Source organism: Salvelinus alpinus, chromosome 14 (genome assembly GCF_045679555.1).
Source record: "Salvelinus alpinus chromosome 14, SLU_Salpinus.1, whole genome shotgun sequence".
Taxonomy (NCBI): Eukaryota; Metazoa; Chordata; class Actinopteri; order Salmoniformes; family Salmonidae; genus Salvelinus; species Salvelinus alpinus.
In genome coordinates, this window is record NC_092099.1 from 32930954 (window position 1) to 32957901 (window position 26948).

Sequence of the window (26948 nt, forward strand, 5' to 3'; positions counted from 1 at the left end):
CTCTCTCTCCCCCTCTCTTTCTTCCTTTCTCCCCCTCTCCCCTCTTTCCCATGTCTGATGAGTCTCCCTCTCTCCAAGGACTGCGGTGAGTGACGGCTGGGAATTAGCGATGTGTAAACACTCACGCATCCATTTGCATCCCATCAGCAGGCCGTCAGCACTCACACACCTCCTCTCTCATTGCACACCGTTTCTGCTGCTTCCTGCGCTTTTCTGTTTGTAGGGTTTTCTGCCTTCAGGAAGAGGGGAGAGAAGGGGAGAAGGGGGTGCACGTCTAACTGGCTGAGTTAAGGTCACCTTCAGAAAACTGCCATCAGTGGGAGAGGAGAGGAGCTTCTGTAAGAAACAGTTACATTTGATACCAAATAATGCCTCTGCAAAATATACTTCTAGAAGATCATACGATACAGAAACAGTTATATAGTATGTGTTAAACGAGAGCTTCCATGCTACCAAGTAATCATAGGAGGTGAACTCAGTCAACAGCTTCTTATTGATCTTCAGACATTGTGCTCTGCTCACATATTGATTATCCTTCAGGAGACTCTCCGTATTACGCCTGGAAATGTCAAATATATAGGTACACTACATTATCAAAAGTATGTGGACACCTGCGCATTGAACATCTCATTCCAAAATCTTGGGCATTAATATGGAGTTGGTACCCTTTTTGCTGCTATAACATTGCTGTGGGTACTTGCTTCCACTCAGCCACAAGTACATTAGTGTGGTCGGAAACTGATGTTGGCTAGCTCGCAGTCCTTGTTCCAATTCATCCCAAATGTGTTCGGGGGGTTGAGGTCAGGGCTCTGTGCAGGCCAGTCAAGTTCTTCTACACTAATCTCAACAAACCATTTCTGTACGAACCTCGCTTTGTGCACAGGGGCACACTACAAAGCATCAACATCACGCATCACGTCCATCCATTTCCAACATGGGAGATTTAATCCCTGGCTTTAAAAGACATAGGAGCGTAAAATATGCATGTCTAATTGTCCGGTTGACTTCAGTTCTAATTTCTTTGTCCATTGTTCTTGTTTTGCTGTGGCTCTATGGCGCACGGCGTCGATGGGGCTGTAGCCGTGCGTGAGAGGAGAACACACAGCGCTCGGCTTTATAGGGTCATTATCTCCTCTCTGGTAATAAGGAACAAACCATCGCTCTCTCCAGCCATGACATGAATGTCTAAACAAGCATTAATTAACACACACAAGCACACACACACACACATTTCTCACACATCATTTTTGTCTCTCCTTCCCTTCTTTTCTCCCTCTCTCGCTCCCTCGCTCCCTCCCTTCCTCCTTCTTTATGAGAAGATATATATTTCCTATGAATTAATGGGGCCAGAATTAGAGGTCTTTTGTTCCTAATTATTTTGTCTGACTTTTTTATCTCTACCTAGCCATGTGTGAGGCAGTAAAACACAATGGAAATCACTACAGTATACGAGACAGAAAATATGCAGTGATGGCCTGCTATTTTACTTAGCAGAAGATAACCATATTGCCTATACAAATTATAGCTTTAGCCTTTAAAATGCATTAAAATGGTCACTGAGCATTACTCATGAAACTGAGTATGCTCGAGTCTCACCAGTCTGAATCCTGTCCTCCTACTTGTCAAGGACTGAATCCTTTCCTACAGTTTGCCGTGGGCAGGAACAAGTTGTATTAGGTGACAACAAGGCTGAGCATCATGCAAATCAGATCCTGGTATCCACCATGAACCCAGCCACACGTCCGTCTAGTTAACTTAGCCATCCACCATGAACCCAGCCACACGTCCGTCTAGTTAACTTAGCCATCCACCATGAACCCAGCCACACGTCCGTCTAGTTAACTTAGCCATCCACCATGAACCCAGCCACACGTCCGTCTAGTTAACTTAGCCATCCACCATGAACCCAGCCACACGTCCGTCTAGTTAACTTAGCCATCCACCATGAACCCAGCCACACGTCCGTCTAGTTAACTTAGCCATCCACCATGAACCCAGCCACACGTCCGTCTAGTTAACTTAGCCATCCACCATGAACCCAGCCACACGTCCGTCTAGTTAACTTAGCCATCCACCATGAACCCAGCCACACGTCCGTCTAGTTAACTTAGCCATCCACCATGAACCCAGCCACACGTCCGTCTAGTTAACTTAGCCATCCACCATGAACCCAGCCACACGTCCGTCTAGTTAACTTAGCCATCCACCATGAACCCAGCCACACGTCCGTCTAGTTAACTTAGCCATCCACCATGAACCCAGCCACACGTCCGTCTAGTTAACTTAGCCATCCACCATGAACCCAGCCACACGTCCGTCTAGGTAACTTAGCCATCCACCATGAACCCAGCCACACGTCCGTCTAGTTAACTTAGCCATCCACCATGAACCCAGCCACACGTCCGTCTAGTTAACTTAGCCATCCACCATGAACCCAGCCACACGTCCGTCTAGTTAACTTAGCCATCCACCATGAACCCAGCCACACGTCCGTCTAGTTAACTTAGCCATCCACCATGAACCCAGCCACACGTCCGTCTAGTTAACTTAGCCATCCACCATGAACCCAGCCACACGTCCGTCTAGTTAACTTAGCCATCCACCATGAACCCAGCCACACGTCCGTCTAGTTAACTTAGCCATCCACCATGAACCCAGCCACACGTCCGTCTAGTTAACTTAGCCATCCACCATGAACCCAGCCACACGTCCGTCTAGTTAACTTAGCCATCCACCATGAACCCAGCCACACGTCCGTCTAGTTAACTTAGCCATCCACCATGAACCCAGCCACACGTCCGTCTAGTTAACTTAGCCATCCACCATGAACCCAGCCACACGTCCGTCTAGTTAACTTAGCCATCCACCATGAACCCAGCCACACGTCCGTCTAGTTAACTTAGCCATCCACCATGAACCCAGCCACACGTCCGTCTAGTTAACTTAGCCATCCACCATGAACCCAGCCACACGTCCGTCTAGTTAACTTAGCCATCCACCATGAACCCAGCCACACGTCCGTCTAGTTAACTTAGCCATCCACCATGAACCCAGCCACACGTCCGTCTAGTTAACTTAGCCATCCACCATGAACCCAGCCACGCGTCCGTCTAGTTAACTTAGCCATCCACCATGAACCCAGCCACGCGTCCGTCTAGTTAACTTAGCCATCCACCATGAACCCAGCCACACGTCCGTCTAGTTAACTTAGCCATCCACCATGAACCCAGCCACACGTCCGTCTAGTTAACTTAGCCATCCACCATGAACCCAGCCACACGTCCGTCTAGTTAACTTAGCCATCCACCATGAACCCAGCCACACGTCCGTCTAGTTAACTTAGCCATCCACCATGAACCCAGCCACACGTCCGTCTAGTTAACTTAGCCATCCACCATGAACCCAGCCACACGTCCGTCTAGTTAACTTAGCCATCCACCATGAACCCAGCCACACGTCCGTCTAGTTAACTTAGCCATCCACCATGAACCCAGCCACACGTCCGTCTAGTTAACTTAGCCATCCACCATGAACCCAGCCACACGTCCGTCTAGTTAACTTAGCCATCCACCATGAACCCAGCCACACGTCCGTCTAGTTAACTTAGCCATCCACCATGAACCCAGCCACACGTCCGTCTAGTTAACTTAGCCATCCACCATGAACCCAGCCACACGTCCGTCTAGTTAACTTAGCCATCCACCATGAACCCAGCCACACGTCCGTCTAGTTAACTTAGCCATCCACCATGAACCCAGCCACACGTCCGTCTAGTTAACTTAGCCATCCACCATGAACCCAGCCACACGTCCGTCTAGTTAACTTAGCCATCCACCATGAACCCAGCCACACGTCCGTCTAGTTAACTTAGCCATCCACCATGAACCCAGCCACACGTCCGTCTAGTTAACTTAGCCATCCACCATGAACCCAGCCACACGTCCGTCTAGTTAACTTAGCCACTGAATCCACAGCCTGTTTACTCAGCTACCATCTAAAATACAGTATACAGTACAGGTGTATCATAGCTTTATATGTACAGTATATACTGTATGCTAGTCATGGCTCGTCCTGTATAACTAATGCTGTACACACCTTTTCTATTCACATACTGTCTATACAAACCATTCCCATTATATTCCGGTCTCTTGTGCGGAAGCTAATTTCCTGCAATTCTATCCGCTTTGCCATGGGGTTTTGTACTGCTTATTTATTTTAAATTTGTATTTTACCCCCTCTTTTTCCCCAATTCCCCAACGGGCTCGGAAGGTGAACAGTCGAGTCATGCGTCCTCCTAAACATGACTCGCCTAACCACGCTTCTTAACACCCGCCCGTTTAACCTGGAAGCCAGCCGCACCAATGTGTTGGAGGAAACACTGTTCAACTGACGACCATGGTCAGCCTGCAGGCGTCCGGTCCGCCACAAGGAGTCGCTAGTGCGCGATGAGCCAAGTAAAGCCCCTCCCCGGCCAAATCCTTCCGTAACCCGGACGACGCTGGGCCAATTGTTCACCGCCCTATGGGACTGACGATCACAGCCAGTTGTGAAACAACTGAGTCTGTAGTGACGTCTCTAGCACTGCGATGCAGTGCCTTAGACCGCTGCGCCACTCGGGTGGCTGTACTGCTTATTTAAATACTGCTTTTTCGACATGGCTCATTCTAATATTTTTACTACATTGCATTTTAGTTACAATGTTTATAAACACTGCATATTTATTTATATACTGGACTCTTGACATAGCTCACTCTAATATATCTACTGCTGTACATACCATTCTTAGTATATCTTGTGTAAATTAATCCGGTGTATATACGTATAGATTGCATTTGGATTACTGTTACATTGCTATTTGGGTTTTTAATTGGATTAGTTCCGACATTTCTTGATTTATGTTATGATTATTTGTGTTTGACATTTTACTGCATGTTAGGAGCTAGTAACGTATGCATTTCATTGCACCTGCTATAAACATCTGCAAAACCGTGTACGCAATTTTAACCAATAAACTTTTATCTGATTTTATTTGATTGAACTGCAATGCTGCATACATACACAAATGTAATACATCACCAAACACGGTATGTGTCACATCAGTGTCAGCACACACACACACACATACACACACAAACACGCACACACAAACACACACACACTGGTCCTTTTGAGCAGTCATCAGGTCCACCTAGTCTTGTCACAGGGAACCCACTCTGCATGGTGGCTTTACAATGTTATGATGATGTGATCAGATATCAGTACAACAGTGACAGTCCCAGGGTAAACACTGTCACAACGCTGTCACACACTACCGGTTACACAGAGGTCAGCCCGTCACAGCTCAGTACACATGTACACATGCTCAGACAGCATCTGTTTCTGTAGGTTGGAAAGATCTGTCTCTCTCACTGACAATCTATCAGTCAGAGTAGTGTGGTGACAGAGACTCAGAGACAGAACTCACTGACTGTATTATAGTGAAGTGGAGAGCTCTACTGAGTCTGTTGAAGAGTTGGGTGAGTGCAAGGACTGGGGGGATGAGTTGATTGCACATGTTCGGTATAGGGAAAATAGAGGAGGACTGTTTAGAGATGCTACTGTGGCATAATCAGTAATAGTATAGTGACTGTGGAGCAGCAGTCAGAGCTTGAACCAGCTACCCATATAAGTCCACTACCTCATGTGCCATAAAGGTGTATTCCTCCTGGCAGAGGTTGTAGTAGGCTTATATCACTAGTATAGGCCTAGGCTCATGTACTGTATTTCTCAGCATAGAAGGCTCTCCCTCACCCTCCCTTCAGCAAATCAGAACATGACTCCATCATCCTGTTTCCTGTTTACAAGCAAAAACTCAAACAGGAAGTACCAATGACACGTTCAGTACGGAAGTGGTCCGACGAAGTGGACGCTAGGCTACAAGACTGCTTCGCAAGTACATACTGGAGTATGTTCAGGGATTATTCCAATAAAATTGAGGAGTTTACCACATCAGTCATGGCTGCATCAATAAGTGCATCAACGACATCATCCCCACATTGATCGTATGTATGTAGCCTAACCAAAATCCATGGATTCCAAGCAATATCCACACTGGGCTCTAGGCTAGAGCTACAGCTTTCAAGGAACAGGACATGGACATGGACGCTGACAAGAAAGCCCGCTACAACTAAGCGTTTACAAGAAAGCTCGCTACGACCACCGACGAGTCATCAAACATGGAAAAGGTCAATATAGGACTAAGATAGAGTTCTACTATGCCGGCTCAGACGCTTGTAAGATGTGGCAGGGTTTGCAGACTATTACGGATTACAAAGGAAAACCCAGCCGTAAATTGCCCAGAGATGCAAGCGTCCCAGACAAATGCTTTTTTCGAGGCAAACAACATTGAGCCTGGCATGAGAGCCACTGCTGTCCTAGAAAGACTGTGTGATCTCACTCTCTGTGGCCGATGTGAGTAACACTTTTAAACAGGTTAACACTCGCAAGGCTGCTGCCCCAGACGGAATACCAGAGTGCATGTGCAGACCAGCTGGCAAGTGTTTTCACTGACATTTTCAACATGTTTCAAAGCAGACCACCATTGTCCCTGTTCCTAAGAACTCAAAGGTAACTTGACTAAACAACTATCATCCCGTAGCACTCATATCTGTAACCATAAAATGCTTTGAAAGGCTGGTCATGGCACTTATCAACACCATCATCCCAGACACCCTGGACCCACTCCAATTTGCATTCCCCCTCCAAAAATCCACAGATGATGCAATCTCTATTGCACTCCACATTGCTCGCTTACACCTGGACAAGAGGATTACCTATGTGAGAAGGCTGTTCATTGACTACAGCTCAGCGTTCAATACCATAGTCCCCTCCAAACTCATCACCAAGCTTGTGACCCTGGGACTGAATACCTCACTCTGCAACTGGATCCTGGACTTTCTGACAGGCTGCCCCCAGGTGGTGAGGGTAATAACACAACTGCCACACTGACCCTCAACAAAGGAGCACCTCAGGGGTGTGTGCTTAGTACCCTTCTGTATTCCCTGTTCACTCACGACTGTGAGGCCACGCACGACTCCAACACCATCATCAAGTTTGCTGATGACACAATGGTGGTAGGCCTGATCACCAATGACAATGAGACAGCCTACAGGGAGGCGGTCAGCGACTTGGCAGTGTGGTGCCAGGTCAACAACCTCTCCCTCAAAGTGGAGAGGGCGGGACAGTTCCTCGGTGTCCACATCACCAAGGATCACACCGGCACAGTCATGAAGAAGGCGCGACAGGAGGTTGGAGGTTGAAAAGATATGGCATGGCCCCTCAGATCCTCAAAACGTTCTACAGCTGCACCATTGAGAGTGTCTTGACTGGCTGGTATCACCGCTTGTTATGACAACTGCACCGCCCTCGATCGCTACAGAGGGTGAACAGCTTCTACCCCCCAACCATAAGATTGCTGAACAGAATTGCTACCCGGCCTATTGCATTGACCCCTTGACTTTTTCCTCATTGTGTTATGTTACAGCCTTATTCTAAAATGTATTAAATATTTTTATCCCCTCATCAATCTACACACAAAAACAGTTTTTTTTGAATTTTTTGCAAATTGATAATAAAAAAAGCTGAAATATTACATTTACATAAGTATTCCGACTATTTACTCAGTATTTTGTTGAAGCACCTTGGGCAGTGATTACAGACTTGAGTTTTCTTGGGTATGACGCTACAAGCTTGGCACACCTGTATTTGGGGAATTTCTCCCATTCTTCTCTGCAGATCCAAGCTCTGTCAGGGTGGATGGGGAGCGTCGCTGCACAGAAATTTTCAGGTCTCTCCAGAGATTTTCGATCGGGTTCAAGTCCGGGCTCTGGCTGGGCCACTCAAGGACATTCAGAGACTTTTCCCGAAGCCACTCCTGCGTTGTTTTGGCTGTGTGCTTAGGGTTGTTATCCTGTTGGAAGGTGAACCTTCGCCCCAGTCTGACGTCCTGAGCGATCTGGAGCAGGTTTTCATCAAGGATCTCTCTGTCCTTTGCTCCGTTCATCTCTCATTTTATCCTGACTAGTCTCCCAGTCCCTGCCGCTGAAAAACATCCTTACTGCATGATGCTGCCACCACCATGCTTCACCCTTGGGATGGTTCCAGGTTTCCTCCAGACGTGGCACTTGGCATTTAGGCCAAAGAGTTCCATCTTGGTTTCATCAGAACAGAGAATCTTGTTTCTCATGGTCTGATAGTCCTTTAGGTGCCTTTAGACAAACTCCAAGCGGGCTGTCATGTGCCTTTTACTGAGGAATGGCTTCTGTCTGGCCACTCTACCATATAGGCCTGATTGGTGAAGTTCTGCAGAGATGGTTGTCCTTCTGGAAGGTTCCCCCATCTCCACAGAGGCACTCTGGAGCTCTGTCAGAGTGACCATCAGGTTCTTGGTCACCTCCCTGACCAATGCCCTTCTCCCCTGATTGCTCAGTTTGGCCGGGCGGCCAGCTCTAGTCTTGGTGGTCCAAACTTCTCTAATTTAATCATGATGGAGGCCACTGTGTTATTGGGGACCTTCAATTCTGCAGACATTTTTTGGTACCCTTCCCCAGATCTGAGCCTTGACAGAATCCTGTCTCTGAGCTCTACAGACAATTCCTTCGAACTCATGGCTTGGTTTTTGCTCTGACATGCACTGTCAACTTAGTACCTTATATAGACAGGTGTGTGCCTTTCCAAATAATTTCAAATCGATTGAATTTTCCACAGGTGGACTCCAATGAAGTTGTAGAAACATCTCAAGGATAATCAATTGAAATAGGATGCACCCGAGTTCAATTTTGAGTCTCCTAGCAAAGGGTTTGAATAGTTATTTACATAAGTTATTTCATTTTTTATTTTTTATTCATTTGCAAAAATGTCTAAAAACCTGTTTTCACTTCATCATCATGGGGTATTGTGAAGTGATACATTTTTAAAGATCTATTTTAGAATAAGGCTGTAACGTAACAAAATGTGGAAAAGGGTAAGGGGTCTGATTACTTTTCGAATGCTCTGTATTCTTAGCTTGAAATGTATCTCTTTGCTATTGCTTCCAGCTCACCTCTCACTGAGGGAAAATGCATGTGTTGCAACCTCCGTAATTGTTTTTTCACAATCTACAAGATAATAACAAATCAATGGTGATGTACTGTAATTAGTACATCTGCCAGTCTATTAACAGCAGTTAACTGTTTTAGTCATGGAGAAAGAACTAAGATGACCAGAGTTCCTGTGATACCCTGTACTCTGTGTGCATGTTTGCATGGATGTGTGTGTTTATCTGTGTTTTGACGTGCATAATGTATGTGCGTATTGGTGCATTTATCAAGTTCTTCCACCTGCATTCTTGAACACTTTCCCTGTGTGTATGTGAGATAATGACTATAATTCTCTGCCATTTAATGTTAATAGTGCTCCATTTTAAACATGGTAAAGTGTATAAAGCTGCTAGATTGGGTAAGTGATTGCAGAGAAAGAGCATCCTCATCTATTCTAAGCATTCTGAAGACGCCATCTCTTTCTCTCAACAGATGGCTCACAACAGCTAAATCACACACGCACACTCACATGCACACACACACACTCTCTATCTTACACTTACAAACTGAATACCAATTTAGCATCTCCATCTGCTTTCTCTTCTCCCTCATACTTCCAAAAACAGGCGCCGAGCGAGTGTGTGCCTGCGTGCGTGTATGAGTGTCTGTGTGACTGCATATGGGAGAAAGTGTGAGTGTGGAAAATCTCCCATCTTCACGCCATTTCAATTTGCCTCTTTTTTCTCCAGTGAGCTGCGTTGCTTTCACAGTGATTGCACAGCCCTCTATGATTGCTGAACATTTGTTATTTGTAATTCGGCATCCTGTTTATGTGGCTGTGGGGTCATTAAGTGGAAAACTGAGGGACTGAGAGGCTGTTTGAAAAAGGTTGTTGGAGGACCTTCACTTCCTCTCTGTTGGGGGGTTGAGAGACGAGGAGAACCGGGGAGAGATGGGAGGGGGGAATGCAGGAGGGGAGTAAAGGAGGGGGGTGTTTAGGAATACAGATGATGTGGTATTGGTGACAGAGAGAGGTGTGAGTGGAGGAGAGAAGGGGGAGAGACTGTTTTTGTATGTTTATGTGTGTATGGGAGGGGGGCATGACATTGCAAACTCAGAGATGTGATCATTTCTAGGAATTGTGTTAAGCATTTATGGGAAAAACTATATTTAAATTGAAAATTAAAGTCTGTGAATGATTTCAGAATGGGGAAAGGACATTATTATAAATCAGAGTAAGGTGAACACTTTTTTGACAAGATAGACTGATTCACTAAAACCGAGCTGATAGCTACACTACAACCGAACAAGAACAATATGGACAGAGACGTTGTCTTTGAGGCAATGTCTCATCTTTTGGGGGCTAATGTAAAGCCTTTATCAGAGTTTACCTTGCAGAACCCTGAGAAACCTTTACCTGATACAGTCAATTTACTCACAGTAAAAACATTTATTGTGATATGGCAGATCTTGAACAGCTTGTGCTCCACCACAGAGGACACTAATTCAGCTATTCGAAAAGAGCTGCTTGTGGATGAAAATGTTTTTTTTGACCCAAGGTTTGATTTTGATTTCAGTCATATGTCTGACCCAATGCTTTGTGACAGAGGTGGTGAGACATATGCACGCCTGTATGGATGGAACCGAATTGCAATCAAGGTTCTTGATAAGTATCCAGAAGGGAATGTGTGGCTAGGACCTGACGGGTGGCGATTTCACACTGCTCCAGGAGAGTGGCCAGTCTCCTATCACAGGACCAGTTTCACTTGAGCTAAAGGCATCATCAGCTCTCACTACAAAGCTGGAGACCGGGAGCTTTACGGGAGAGGAGTTTAGTCAACTCCACATTTACAAGAAGCTGCTCTCTATGCTGACATCTTCCAGTCAAACAAAACAGGGAAAACCTACAAAATTGTCCTGCAGAATCGGATCCACCCAAATAAAATAAAGATTTGTGGCAGAGGGGATTACTGGCTGATTCCTATTCCTAATGGGAAGATTGTGGAGAGTTCCCTGCGCCCGTATGGCCTTCTCCTGAAAGATGTTAAAGAATCCAAAATGTGGATTTACAGTATAACAATCACTATGGATCTGACAGTTTTAATCTACAACAGGGTAGGGTACTCGAGCACCTGCCATTTGGCCATCCTATAAAAAAAAGTGCCCTCCTCCTGAATATATTTTATGTTTATTTTTTATTCTGTAAATGTAACAAATTTCCCATCATCCTAGCCAATATCACATGCTCTTGAATCTTAGAAGATTCTCGGTCCCCCACCATGAGAGCATGCTCTGCTGCACTTGTTCTGGCTGCATGCAAGGGATAGGCTACAGGCGTGGTGGTGAGATTTGAGTAGTACTTTTGAGCTGCGCGTTGTTGTCAGTGAACAATTTGACTTTTTAAAATAAAATGCGGAGATCAGCCACAAAATAAATGCAAATCAAGTTAAGACCAGTTAGATTGTTTTGACAGCATAGCTAACTAGCTATCTGATTTACATAATCTACTAGCTATATTCGCAATGATCAGCTGATAGCCCCACGACCCCTCTTTGTCTGACCTGATTTCTCTTTGTAAAATTGGTTAAATCGTTTTTGGAGAACATAAAGGCCTATTCTATGAAAAAAAATAATAATTGGTTACAGGAGAAGCAGATAATTATGATTCTTCACTTTGAGCACCTAAAGGTCTGTGCACGGCCCTGAGCTGCAATATCAGATAAGTACATTTCTGATAAGCAATAACAATGCTCTGCTTATTTTTTCTTTCAGTGTGATTGACTGACCAAATAACATTAATAGGTCTGTAATTTGTTACTTCATTTAGATATTTCTTTTTACGGTATATAATTATTGAATGGGTGTGACAATAATGCTAGTACGAACACAGACCTAGGCACAGAGAAACACAGCAAGCAGAGGTAAGGGTAAATCTAGAACTTTTACTAAGATCCTCAGAAAACAAGGCGATAAACACGAACACACAAAACAAACATGAGCCTAAAACTAAACAAACAAGGGTGCATCACACCCGTGTGATGGTACGTGTGAAAGGGTTAAGTAGTTAAATAAAGGTAAATAAGTTGTACTTTACTATTAATATTTTTGATTACTTTTACTTCACTACATTCCTAAAGAAAATTATGTAAATTTTACTCCATACATTTTCTCTGCCACTCAAAAGTACTCTCTAAACAGCATATGGAACTTAAATAACCAGGTGAACAGAGAGGGTAATTAACACAGGTGAAAACAATAAGAAATAATCATGGTAAACTGGAAAACAAGGTAAGGGTGCCCTCCAGCAGTAACCAAAAGAACAACACTCAGCAGAACATTTTGTTGAACAACATACCCTCTCTGTGCACCTGGTTATTTAAGTTCCTCAGTTTGCCTGCACCCTTGTTTGTTTAGTTTTAGGCTCATGTTTGTTTTGTGTGTTCGTGTTTATCGCCTTGTTTTCTGAGGATCTTAGTAAAAGTTCTAGATTTACCCTTACCTCTGCTTGCTGTTTCTCTGTGCCTGTTGTTCCTTTGGTTACTGCTGGAGGGCACCCTTACCTTGTTTTCTAGTTTTCCAGTTTACCATGATTATTTCTTATTGTTTTCACCTGTGTTAATTACCCTCTCTGTTCACCTGTGTTAATTACCCTCTCTGTTCACCTGTGTTAATTACCCTCTCTGTTCACCTGGTTATTTAAGTTCCATATGCTGTTTAGAGAGTACTTTTGAGTGGCAGAGAAAATGTATGGAGTAAAATTTACATAATTTTCTTTAGGAATGTAGTGAAGTAAAAGTAATCAAAAATATTAATAGTAAAGTACAACTTATTTACCTTTATTTAACTACTTAACCCTTTCACACGTACCATCACACGGGTGTGATCGTTCTACAGTGGTCCCTGAAGCGAAGCGTACGATCACACCCGTGTGATTAGAACGCTTATTTAGAACGGCCAGTTTCGAATGACGCAACAATCAACATTTGAGCTGGCCACACTTTTTTTCAGAAACTATTTACACAAACACAGTCCTTACAAAGTTATGTCCAGAATGTGAGCAGTTTATTTTTGGATGCAATGTTCAGATATTCACAGAAGTATCTATAGCATAACACAATCATCCTAACCGGAAAAATGTAGGCTACATTTGTCCTAGCGCTAACTGAGGAAAGATTGAAGCAACACAATTGGTCATATTTTCTAACTCTCAGCTGACATAAACTACAATATGAATTAGCTAATAGCAATTACTATGTATTATTAATCACACCATGGGTGAGCTCACCGTTGATCAAAATTGAGTAGAACACTTTCTAGAAATCGAAAGTAATCCAACGATGATTAGTTTCAGCGTGCAGCCATGCTTTTTTTCCTCACAGAAACCACAGATAAGAGAAGACAAGATGAGTTTGGTCTGTTTATAGTATGCATGTTGAAGGGATGTGTTGTTCACATTCCACCATTCACTTCCTGAAGTTCTCAAAAAATGAGTGAACCCTTACTCACCTCATTTTGTTATAGCATCTTTGGTCCGACAGACGATTACGTGAAACCCAGAATGCATTGTATGGTAATCAACATGGCTCCACACACATAGCTGGAATTAGCGTAGCTCATCATAATCTTTACAACCTTCAAAAATGTATTTTACACACACACACTATGTGCCCATTACAATCTATGCAATAATCGGAATGGATGATTCATCACCGGTAATTGAAAAACATGAGAATAATACAGTAAATATATAAATAATTACCACACAAAACATTTTCTGATAGTGATTTATTGATACAAATGGCGCGTTCAGGCAGTCAATCACGTAACCTCTCACTCTGAGCCATTCAGTGTTGTTGTTTATGTATGTAGCTAGTGAACTAAGCTGTAGCATTAGCAATGTCTTTCAAAAGGAGACAACTCACAAATGCAGAAATACTTGAGATTTAAATAAAATCTGACAATGAGTCTGAGTCAGGAATCAGATTCTGACAGTGAGAGCTGCCCCCCAGCAATTGAGAACCCTGAATCTGAGGACCCCTTGACCACTGACAAAGTCCCAGTTCCCTTTGAAGATGCTGGTGGTGATGGAAGCAGACCGACAATTGATGAAGTACAGGAGTTCTGTGGTAGCTGGAAGGCTGCCAGCCATTTCACCCCTCCTGGCCCTGCTGTTTCACCCCTCCTGGCCCTGCTGTTTGCTTTGATGAGTCCCAGTCTGGAGCGCAACGCCCCTTGTCATTTCCATCTGAGGCAGAGTGCTTCAAGTTGTTTCTGACAGAGGAGCTGGTGGGAGACATAGCAAAGACCAATCGCTATGCCTTGGAGCTACAGGAGAAGAAAGAGGCAGGAGTGGGGGGGACAACCACAATTTGTGAAATGTATACCTTCCTGGTGACAGTCCTTCTCATGGGGATAGTAAAGAAGATCTCCATAAGAGAATACTGGAGCACAGATCCCATGTTTGCAACTCCCTTCTTTGCCACACTCTTTTCCCAAGACTGCATCAACAATTCTACTGCCATCCTAAATGACCCGTTATACAAAATAAGAAATGTCAACAGCTGTCAGTAAAGTGGCATGACAAACGAGACATCCATGTCCTCTCCACTGTCCATACAGCAACCATGTCGGCCACAGTGAAGGTGGACCACCTGACGGGAAAGAGAAAAATCCAACCAGACTGCGTGCTTGACTATAACCCCAAAATGAGGACAGTGGATAAGGCGGAGATGATAAAAAGCTTTGTGGAATGCACTCAGAAAACGACCAAGTGGTATAAGAAGATATTTAAAACATTTTCCAGGGTAGCTTCAAAATACAACATGCCAATACTTCTGACGCAATTAGCATTGTTTTCCAGAGCTAATAGAATAATGTAGCTAGCTAGCTACCTAAGCATTGAGTATAACACCATAAAGGTTATGAAATGAGTAACGTTACCTCGCGTGTCCGCGGTTATAAGGAATATAAACAAAAATATTATGCTACAGTAGAAACGACATAACAGACATGCAGAGACTATTATAACGTAATAAAGGCACTTACTTTGATAGAAGCGCACACATCTCCAAAGTTATTATTGGTAACGAAAACAACTATGACTGCGATGCAGGCAACAGACTGAAAATGTGAACACGTGTGTGCAAGACGGGAGATGGGCAAATGTCTGCAGACTTGAACTGCACTAACAATTGGGAAGTGTTTGGGGAATTTTGTCCGTGTCAGAAATGTCCAAAAAATTAATTGGTCCGCAAAAGTGAAAATGACTACTTTTATGTGAATGAATGAGGCGGAACACACCTCAATTCAAACTGTTCATGCACCCACAGCACTGTTCCTGTTAATCTGATAATTGATTAATTGATTCCCCCCCATGTTCCTGTTGTTTTGGGATTTTCTTGGTTCAAAAAACACACATGTACCATGCAAAATATAGAGTTTAAATGTATTCAATTTTGAGTTTGCTTCCCAGTATAACACTTTATACACAGTGCCAGTCAAAAGTTTGGACACACTTTATTTTGACTATTTTCTACATTGTAGAATAATAGTGAAGACATCAAAACTATGAAATAACACATATGGAATCATGTAGTAACCAAAAAAGGGTTAAACAAATCAAAATAGATTAGAGATTCTTCAAATAGCCACCCTTTGCCTTGATGACAGCTTTGCACACTCTTGGCATTCTCTCTTGGCATTCTCTCAACCAGCTTCATGAGGTAGTCACCTGGAATTGTAATTCCTTCGCCACCATGGCCTATCTATTGCCTTACCTCTCTTATCCTACTTCATTTGCACATGCTTTATATAGATTTTTCGACTGTATTATTGATTGTATGTTTGTTTATTCCACGTGTAACTCTGTGTTGTTGTATGTGTCGAACTGCTTGATCTCAAATAGCCTATCTGGTTAAATAAAGGTGAAATAAAAATAGAAATAAATATTATGAAATTACGAAAAATATGAATAACATTCCAGCCATGAGGCCAAAGTGTATCTATATTTTGGTAATTGACTGCAGGAAAGGTTTGTTTAAAATGATCATCTGGTGAGTGGAACTGTGTTTTTTATTGGAGCTCACATGCTGTTGTTAGCCACCTCCTTGAAAATAAATTGTGTGTGAAACATTGTCGCATTTAAACTTAAGGTCATCGATTACTTTGTGTGCTAAATGTGAAATTATGTGGATATATTGAAGCAACATCTCAAGACATCAGTCAGGAAGTTAAAGCTTGGTCGCAAATGGGTCTTCCAAATGAACAATGACCCCAAGCATACTTCCAAAGTTGTGACAAAATGGCTTAAGGACAACAAAGTCAAGGTATTGGAGTGGCCATAACAAAGCCCTGACCTCAATCCTGTAGAAAATTTGTGGGCAGAACTGAAAAAGTGTGTGTGAGCAAGGAGGCCTAGAAACCTGACTCAGTTACACCAGCTCTGTCAGGACGAATGGGCCAAAATTCACCCAACTTATTGTGGGATGCTTGTGGAAGGCTACCCAAAACATTTGACCCAAGTTAAACAATTTAAAGGCAATGCTACCAAATACTAATTGAGTGTATGTAAACTTCTGACCCACTGCGAATGTGATGAAAGAAATAAAAGCTGAAATAAATCATTCTCTCTACTATTATTCTGGCATTTCACATTCTTAAAATAAAGTGGTGATTCTAATTGACCTAAGACAGAGAATTTTTACTAGGATTAAATGTCAGGAATTGTGAAAAACTGAGTTTAAATGTATTTGGCTAAGGTGTATGTAAACTTCTGACTTCAACGGTATGTTCCAAGTCCACAACCACATCAGCAGACCATTTTGAAGGTCTGGGAAAAATCAAAACATATATATTTTTGGATGGTGTAGTGGAGTGGGCCTGTCAATCTGATTGGGTGGGCCAGGTTGTGCCTTTCTCCCCATTACCAGCCCTTGGTGCAAACAGCACATGATGACTAAACTGCGCATCACAAATAGTCTACTAACCAAGACTTCGAACCAAACTTTTTCAGTACTTGGTTTGTATACATTAGTACACTGGAGATCTGGAAAATGAACATAGTGTAACATTTCCAGTCACAACTTGCAGACTTGTTTACGTGCTGCTGCACCTTTTGTTGCCAACCTTACTTGCTACCTGACAACTTTACGGTTTTTACTTTTTAATTACCGTTTATATTTGTAGTTTTTCCCTCACTCAACTTTTTCACTCCGGACGTTTTATCTGGACATGGTTCGTCAGGACTTCCAACAGCCGAAGCTAAGTAGTAACATTAACATAATATACAGGAGAATGATCGCCTTACGGCGAGGATAGCTTTGCTGCAAGCCCAGCTTCAGACGCAATCGTTGGGCAAGGGTAATTTCAGTGTAGGAAAGGATGAAACAGTGTCTGTGCCACCAGTAAGTACAGATAGTAACGTTAGTATAAATCCCCTCGCACGGTCCCCGCAGCCGGACAACTTTCTCATGGTGTCACGCACTGACCTTAGTTCCTTTGTTATGTCTCTATTTTGGTTTGGTCAGGGCGTGAGTTGGGGTGGGCATTCTATGTTTTGTTCTATGTTGTCCTTTTCTATGTGTTTGGCCTGGTATGGTTCCCAATCAGAGGCAGCTGTCAATCGTTGTCTCTGATTGAGAACCATACTTAGGTAGCCTGTTCCCACCTGTGTTTGTGAGTAGTTGTTTCCTGTTGTGTGTCTGCACCAGCCAGAACTGTTTCGGTCGTTATCTTTGTTAGTTTTGTTATTTTCAGTGTTCATTTAATAAATATGGACACGTACCACGCTGCACCTTGGTCCTCTCCTTCCAACAGCCGTTACACATGGCTTCTGGAGGGAAATGCTGTAGGAATGCTCAACCGGAGTCGCTCATTCAGCCGACAGAAACTTTCAACCGGTTCTCCCCATTAAGCAGCGAGTCGGAGTCAGAGGCCGAGCCTTCTCTGGTCTCTACTCCTCCCGTTACGGGGTCTGAGACGCCGAATGCTCCCACCATTAGCTCTGACAAATTGAAAACCCTAGTCATTGGCGACTCCATTACCCGCAGTATTAGACTTAAAACAAATCATCCAGCGAGCATACACTGTTTACCAGGGGGCAGGGCTACCGACGTTAAGGCTAATCTGAAGATGGTGCTGGCTAAAGCTAAAACTGGCGAGCGTAGAGAGTATAGAGATATTGTTATCCACGTCGGCACCAACAATGTTAGGATGAAACAGTCAGAGGTCACCAAGCGCAACATAGCTTCAGCGTGTAAATCAGCTAGAAAGATGTGTTGGCATCGAGTAATTGTCTCTGGCCCCCTCCCAGTTAGGGGGAGTGATGAGCTCTACAGCAGTCTCACAACTCAATCGCTGGTTGAAAACTGTTTTCTGCCCCTCCTAAAAGATAGCATTTGTGGATAATTGGCTTTCTTTCTGGGACTCACCCACAAACAGGACCAAGCCTTGCCTGTTGAGGAGTGACGGACTCCATCCTAGGTGGAGGGGTGCTCCAATCTTATCTACGAACATAGACAGGGCTCTAACTCCCCTAGCTCCACAATGAAATAGGGTGCAGGCCAGGCAGCAGGCTGTTAGCCAGCCTGCCAGCTTAGTGGAGTCGGCCACTAGCACAGTCAGTGTAGTCAGCTCAGCTATCCCCATTGAGACTGTGTCTGTGCCTCAACCTAGATTGGGCAAAACTAAACATGGCGGGGTTCGCTTTAGCAATCTCACTAGAATAAAGACCTCCTCCATTCCTGCCATTATTGAAAGAGATCGTGATACCTCACATCTCAAAATAGGCCTACTTAATGTTAGATCCCTCACTTCCAAGGTAGTTATAGTCAATGAACTAATCACTGATCATAATCTTGATGTGATTGGCCTGACTGAAACATAGCTTAAGCCTGATGAATTTACTGTGTTAAATGAGGCCTCACCTCCTGGTTACACATAGTGACCATATCCCCCGTGCATCCCACAAAGGCGGAGGTGTTGCTAACATTTACGATAGCAAATGTCAATTTACAACAAACAAAAATACGACTTTTTCATCTTTTGAGCTTCTAGTCATGAAATCTATGCAGCCTACCCAATCACTTTTTATAGCTACTGTTTACAGGCCTCCTGGGCCATATACAGTGTTCCTCACTGAGTTCCCTGAATTCCTATCGGACCTTGTAGTCATAATATTCAAATTTTTGGTGACTTTAATATTGTCGTGGAAAATTGCAAGATTATGTTATAATGCTTGTAAGATTATGTTATAATGCTTGTATTACATTATAATAGTTGTTACATTCGACAGAATAGAGAATTCTGTTAACTATTGCGTGTGTGTGTTCCACTGAGGATGGGCCTCTATGAGATAGCACTGACAGAGGAGATTTACGATGTCTTTGGGTGATAAAACCTAAAGAGCATTCCAGAGAACATGAGCTAATGGTTCTATTCTATGCCGTACCAGGGAGAGACAGTTCCCTTTTGGAGTAAGGGGGCCAGACACTGGTCTTAACTTCTTATGGCTGCAGGGGCAGTGTTGAGTAGCTTGGATGAAAAGGTGCCCAGAGGTGCCCAGACTAAACGGCCTGCTCCTCAGTCCCAGTTGCTAATATATGCATGTTATTATTAGTATTGGATAGAAAACACTCTGACGTTTCTAAAACTGTTTGAATGATGTCTGTGAGTATAACAGAACTCATATGGCAGGCAAAAACCTGAGAAAAAAATCCGACCAGGAAGTGGGAAATCTGAGGTTTGTAGGTTTTCAACTCATCGCCTATCGAATACACAGTGGGATATGGGTCAGTTTGCACTTCCTACGGCTTCCACTAGACGTCAACAGTCTTTAGAACCTTGTCTGATGCTTCTACTGTGAAGTGGGGCCGAAGGAGAGGGGAATGAGTAAGGTCTGCCATGAGCTGACCATGCTCTGACCATGCGCGTTCATGTGAGAGCGAGCTCTGTTCCATCGCATTTCTGAAGACAAAGGAATTCTCCGGTTGGAACATTATTGAAGATTTATGTTAAAAACATCCTAAAGATTGATTCAATACATCGTTTGACATGTTTCTACTGACTGTTATGGAACTTTTTGACATTTCGTCTGCTTTTAGTGAAAGCGCTTCGTGACTTTGCATTCCGACGAAGATCAGTAAGTGAAGATTTATAATGCTATTTATGACTTTTGTTGACTCCACAATTTAGCGGATAACTGTATGGCTTGCTTTTGTGGCTGAACGCTGTTCTCAGATTATTGAATATTGTGCTTTTGCCGTAAAGCTTTTTTGAAATCTGACACAGCGGTTGCATTAACCATGTCACGCCCTGGCCTTAGTTATCTTTGTTTTCTTTATTATTTTGGTTAGGTCAGGGTGTGACATGGGGGATTTTTGTGTTTTGTCTTGTCTCGGGGTTTTTGTATGTTTATGGGGTGTTTTCTAGTCTAGGTGTTTGTATGTCTATGGTTGCCTAGATTGGTTCTCAATTAGAGGCAGCTGTTTATCATTGTCTCTGATTGGGAACCATATTCAGGCAGCCATATTCTTTAGGGATTTCGTGGGTTATTGTCTATGTGTAAGTTGCCTGTGTCTGCACTTTTCGTATATAGCTTCACGTTCGTTTTGTTGCCTTTCAGTCCGGAGATGCCCCTCAGTCCGGAGATGCCCCTCAGTCCTGAGTTACCCCTCAGTCCTGAGCTAGCCCTCAGTCCGGAGCTACCCCTCAGTCCGGAGCTACCCCTGAGTCCGGCGCTACCCCTCAGTCCGGAGCTGCCCCTCAGTCCGGAGCTGCCCCTCAGTCCGGAGCTGCCCCTCAGTCCGGAGCTGCCCCTCAGTCCGGAGATGCCCCTCAGTCCGGAGCTGCCCCTCAGTCCGGAGCTGCCCCTCAGTCCGGAGCTGCCCCTCAGTCCGGAGCTGCCCCTCAGTCCGGAGCTGACCCTCAGTTCAGAGGCGGCCCTCAGTCCAGTGGCGCTCTCTACAATGGTCTTCAGTCCGGGACCCGCTGCGAGGGTCCCCGTTCCAGAGGCGCCACCAAAGCGGGTAATGACTATGGTGGAGTGGGGTCCACGTCCCGCACCCGAGCCACCGCCGTAAGAAGGCCCACCCGGAACCTCCCCTTCTGTGTCAGGTTTTGCGGAATGGAGTCCGCACCTTTGGGGGGGGATACTGTCACGCCCTGGCCTTAGTTATCTTTGTTTTCTTTATTATTTTGGTTAGGTCAGGGTGTGACATGGGGAATTTAACCTACAAAGCATTACATGGGCTTGCTCCTACCGATCTTTCCGAGATGGTCCTGCCGTACATACCTACACGTACGCTACGGTCACAAGACGCAGGCCTCCTAATTGTCCCTAGAATTTCTAAGCAAACAGCTGGAGGCAGGGCTTTCTCCTATGGAACTCCATCTTTATGGAATGGTCTGTCTACCCATGTAGACATAATTTAATATCGATTTTTTTTTACCTAATGTTCTAAAGAAAATGTAGGGCCCCTGTCAGTCACAGGCCCTTAGAATCATCCTAACTCCCCCCCCCCCCCCCCCATACGTGCATGTGAATATATTTCCCGTGCTTTGCGATTGTGTTGCCTTCTTTGCGCATGATTTCTCTATTGTACTACATTATTGATAAATGGTATACCTCCACTACACTACTTTGATATTTATCAGTGGGGATTTTAAGAAGTGACTAGACGCAATGCCCACTGAAACAAATGTGGCTTATTCCTGCATATAGCCTCCACTACACCAATGGCCATTTGTGTTATACAAAAGTGTAGTGTCCTACATGAGTGCGCTGATATTACCGTTGCTGCATAATAGGTTCGCCACTGCATAAACATGTCTATAATAGATATAAAGACTGTTTAGGTATTCATGTTTCAAGAAAGGAGTGTATATATTTGACCTGGCGAAGCGATTTTATGAGTTTTTTACTCTGCTGGTCTCGGGGAGAAATTACGAGTCCTCACTGTCCGAGTCAAGACCCAAGTACAAATGTACACCGAAACAAGACCGAGACACTCAAAATGTGGTCCCGAGACAGAGACTGGTATCTAATGCATCACCTTATTGAGATGGATGTGAGAATGTCTAGCATACTGAATTATTCCTCATGCACTCCATTTCCTTTGTCTGAGAGAGACTCACATACATTTTAAATCACATACATTTTAGATCTGAATGAACAGTGTTTACAGTCAGAGAAAGTCTCCCCATTATATTTTTATAACCTCTCTACGGTATGTGGGACGGTAGCGTCTCACCTTGTCAACAGCCAGTGAAACTGCAGGGCATCAAATTCAAAACAACAGAAATCCCATAATTAAAATTCCTCAAAGATACATGTATTTTACACCATTTTAAAGATACACTTGTTGTAAATCCAGCCACAGTGTCCGATTTCAAAAAGGCTTTACGACGAAAGCAAATCAAACGATTATGTTAGGTCAGAGTCACAGAAAAACACTGCCATTTTTCCAGCCAAAGAGAGGAGTCACAAAAAGCAGAAATAGAGATAAAATGAATCACTAACCTTTGATGATCTTCATCAGATTACACTCATAGGACTTCATGTTACACAATACATGTACTGTATGTTTTGTTCGGTAAAGTTCATATTTATATCCAAAAATCTGAGTTTACATTGGCGCGTTATGTTCAGTAGTTCCAAAACATCCGGTGATTTTGCAGAGAGACACATCAATTTACAGAAATACTCATAATAAACAGTGCTAAAAGATACAACTGTTATGCATGGAATTTTAGATCCACTTCTCCTTAATGCAACCGCTTTGTCAGATTTAAAAAAAACTTTACGGAAAAAGCAAACCATGCAATAATCTGAGTACGGCGCTCAGACGACAAATCAACCCAAAGAGATATCCGCCATGTTGTGCAGTCAACAGAAGTCAGAAATAACATTATAAACATTCACTTACCTTTGATGATCTTCATCAGAATGCACTCCCAGGAATCCCAGTTCCACAATAAATGTTTGTTTTGTTCGATAATGTCCATCATTTATGTCCAAATTCCTCCTTGTTGTTCGCTCGTTCAGTACACAATCTAAACTCACGACGCGCGTGCAAGTCCAGCGGAAAGTACGGACGAAAAGTCCAAAAAGTTCCGTTACAGTCCGTAGAAACATGTCAAACGATGTATTGAATCAATCTTTAGGATGTTTTTAACATAAATCTTCAATAATGTTCCAACCGGAGAATTCCTTTGTCTTCAGAAATGCGATGGAACGCAGCTAACTCTCACATGAACGCGCATGGTCAGCGCATGGTCAGCTCGTGGCACTCTGGGAGAGACCTTACGCAATCTCCTCTCATTCGCCTCCACTTCACAGTGGAAGCATCAAACAAGGTTCTATAGACTGTTGACATCTAATGGAAGCCTTACGAAGTGCAACATGATCCCATTTCCACTGTATCTTGGATAAGCAAAGAGTTGAAAACCTACAAACCTCAGATTTCCCACTTCCTGGTTGGATTTTTTCTCAGGTTTTTGACTGCCATATGAGTTATGTTATACTCACAGACATCATTCAAACAGGTTTAGAAACCTCAGAGTGTTTTCTATCCAAAGCTACTAATAATATGCATATCCTAGGATCTGGGCCTGAAGAGCAGGCAGTTTACTCTGGGCACACTTTTCATCCGGACGTGAAAATACTGCCCCCTACCCCAAAGAAGATAAGATTTGATTTTGTCTGTTACAGACAACACAAAACAAACACAAACAAATGACCACATCTTTCAAACATCACCACATCACACCTGTCCAGACCCACTAGCCCCCACCAATTTCTCCAGCGCCCATATCACTTTCTGCCACATGGACTCAAACTGCATGATTTTTTTTCTCTCCATCATCCCATGCTCTTTCAATTTGTAGATAATAAAGTATTTTAATTTTCCATTGTGTGAACCACAGAACATTGGCTGATAAAAAAAAAATTGTATATGTTTTTTAAAGATAAATTTAAGATAATACGTTTTTTTAAAGATCATTCTCTAGCAGGCTACCACCCGGTTAATCAACCCTGCACCTTAGAGGCTGCTGCCCTATATACATAGACTTGGAGTCACTGGCCACTTTAATAATGGAACACTAGTCACTTTAATAATGTCTACATACTGCTTTACTCATCTCATTTGTATATACTGTATTCTATTCTACTGTATGTTAGTCAATGCCACTCCGACATTGCTCATCCTAATATGTATATATTTCTTAATTCCATTATTTTACTACTGTACTACTGCACTGTTAGAGCTAGGAACACAAGCATTTCGCCACACCCGGAATAACACCTGTTAAATATATGTATGTAAACAATAACATTTGACTTGATTTGAGAAGAATATTGTCCAACCCATTGGGTAACTCACTGCACCCTCATATGAAAATCTGTTTGACACACACAGGTAATATAAATATAACTGTAATGATACAGAGAATTTTGAGAAGAACCTGAGCATGTCTTTGTTTTCAGAGCTGATGTATGTGTTGTCATTGACATTGACATGAAGTGTGTTTGTCTGATATTGATGTTTGGGCGTGTGTACTATTTACCACATGAACAAAGCCATTCATCATGATCCTACCATGACAGTGCAAATTCAGAGATGTGGTAATTTCTTGGAATTGTGTAAAGCATTTACGGGGAAAGCTATATTTAAATTGAAAGTGAAAGTAATTCTGTAAAACGGTTTGCTCTACAGTTTGTGATCAAAGGAAAATAACTTTGTGCCTATTACCATTGCTTCCTTATCAGTAAAAGCCAGGTCACATGTTCCTGTCCTGACTATATATGAAAGGTAAAGTCTGTGAATGATTTCAGAATGGGGAGAGAACATTCTTATAAAGCAGAGTAAGGTGAACACTTTTCATACTGCTTGGCAAGATAGACTGATTCACTAAAACCGAGCTGATAGCTACACTACAACCGAACAAGAACAATATGGACAGAGACGTTGTCTTTGAGGCAATGTCTCATCTTTTGGGGGCTAATGTAAAGCCTTTATCAGAGTTTACCTTGCAGAACCCTGAGAAACCTTTACTTGATACAGTCAATTTACTCACAGTAAAAACATTTATTGTGATATGGCAGATCTTGAACAGCTTGTGCTCCACCACAGAGGACACTAATTCAGCTATTCGAAAAGAGCTGCTTGTGGATGAAAATGTTTTTTTTGACCCAAGGTTTGATTTTGATTTCAGTCATATGTCTGACCCAATGCTTTGTGACAGAGGTGGTGAGACATATGCACGCCTGTATGGATGGAACCGAATTGCAATCAAGGTTCTTGATAAGTATCCAGAAGGGAATGTGTGGCTAGGACCTGACGGGTGGCGATGTCACACTGCTCCAGGAGAGTGGCCAGTCTCCTATCACAGGACCAGTTTCACTTGAGCTAAAGGCATCATCAGCTCTCACTACAAAGCTGGTGACCGGGAGCTTTACGGGAGAGGAGTTTAGTCAACTCCACATTTACAAGAAGCTGCTCTCTATGCTGACATCTTCCAGTCAAACAAAACAGGGAAAACCTACAAAATTGTCCTGCAGAACCGGATCAACCCAAATGAAAGGAAGGTTACTGCCCGTGTGGATTACTGGCTGATTCCTATTCCTTCTGGGACTTCTGATGCCATGCAGAAGAAGATTGTGGAGAGTTCCCTGCGCCACTATGGCCTTCTCCTGAAAGAAGTTTGATCAAATTACTTTTTGCAGAGGGGGGGTCACCACCGGGCCTAAAGGTCTGTGCACGCCCTGAGCTGCAATATCAAATAAGTACATATCTGATAAGCAAAAACATTGCTTTTTTTCTTCTTCAGTGTGATTGACTGACCAAATAACTGAAATGTTTGTAATTTGTATAATTTTTTTTACGGTATATAGTTCTTGAACAGGGATTTAATTATTGCATCATATTATTATTACTCTAATGCACATGTATTCTCTTCTATAATGATACTAATGGTGACAGATGTTGAAGAATCCAAAACTGTCGATTGACATTATAGCAATCGCTACAGGTCTGACAGTTTTTATCTGCAACATGCACGTGCACAGATAGGACTGTAAGTGTGCTCGAGCACCTGCCATTTGTGATTGGTGATGTTACCTTTTATTTCTTGTAAATGTAACAAATTGCCCCTCATACTACCTAATATCACAAGCTCTTGAATCTAAGAAGATTCTCCCTTCCCGGCCCTCTGCCACCACGAAAGCACACACTGCTGCCTTCCGGTGCCGACAGAATGGCCGCCTCGCTTTGCGTTCCTAGGAAACTATGCAGTATTTTGTTTTTTTACGTGTTATTTCTTAGTTACCCCAGGTAATCTTAGGTTTTATTACATACAGTGGGGAGGAACTATTGGATATAAGAGCAACGTCAACTCACCAACATTACGACCAGGAATACGATTTTCCCGAAGCGGATCCTCTGTTTTTCCCACCACCCAGGAAAATGGATCGGATCCCAGCCGGCGAACCAAAACAACGACGCCGTAAAAGGGGCAGACGAAGCGGTCTTCTGGTCAGGCTCCGGAGACAGGCACATTGCGCACCACTCCCGAGCATACTACTCGCCTATGTCGTCTCTTGACAACAAGGTAGATAAAATCCAAGCAAGGGTAGCATTCCAGAGAGACATAAGAGACTGTAACGTTCTTTGCTTCACGGAAACATGGCTCACTCGAGACACGCTATCGGAGTCGGTACAGCCAGCTGGTTTCTCCACGCATCGCGCAGACAGAAACAAATCAAATCAAATGTATTTATATAGCCCTTCGTACATCAGCTGATATCTCAAAGTTCTGTACAGAAACCCAGCATAAAACCCCAAACAGCAAGCAATGCAGGTGTAGAAGCACGGTGGCTAGGAAAAACTCCCTAGA

General features: G+C 43.3%; 1 pseudogene; it reads left to right on the plus strand.

The window, feature by feature from the left end:
- The first annotated feature begins 7106 nt into the window (after positions 1–7106).
- LOC139538245 (uncharacterized) lies at positions 7107–25761 on the plus strand (annotated as a pseudogene).
- Positions 25762–26948: the final 1187 nt, after the last annotated feature.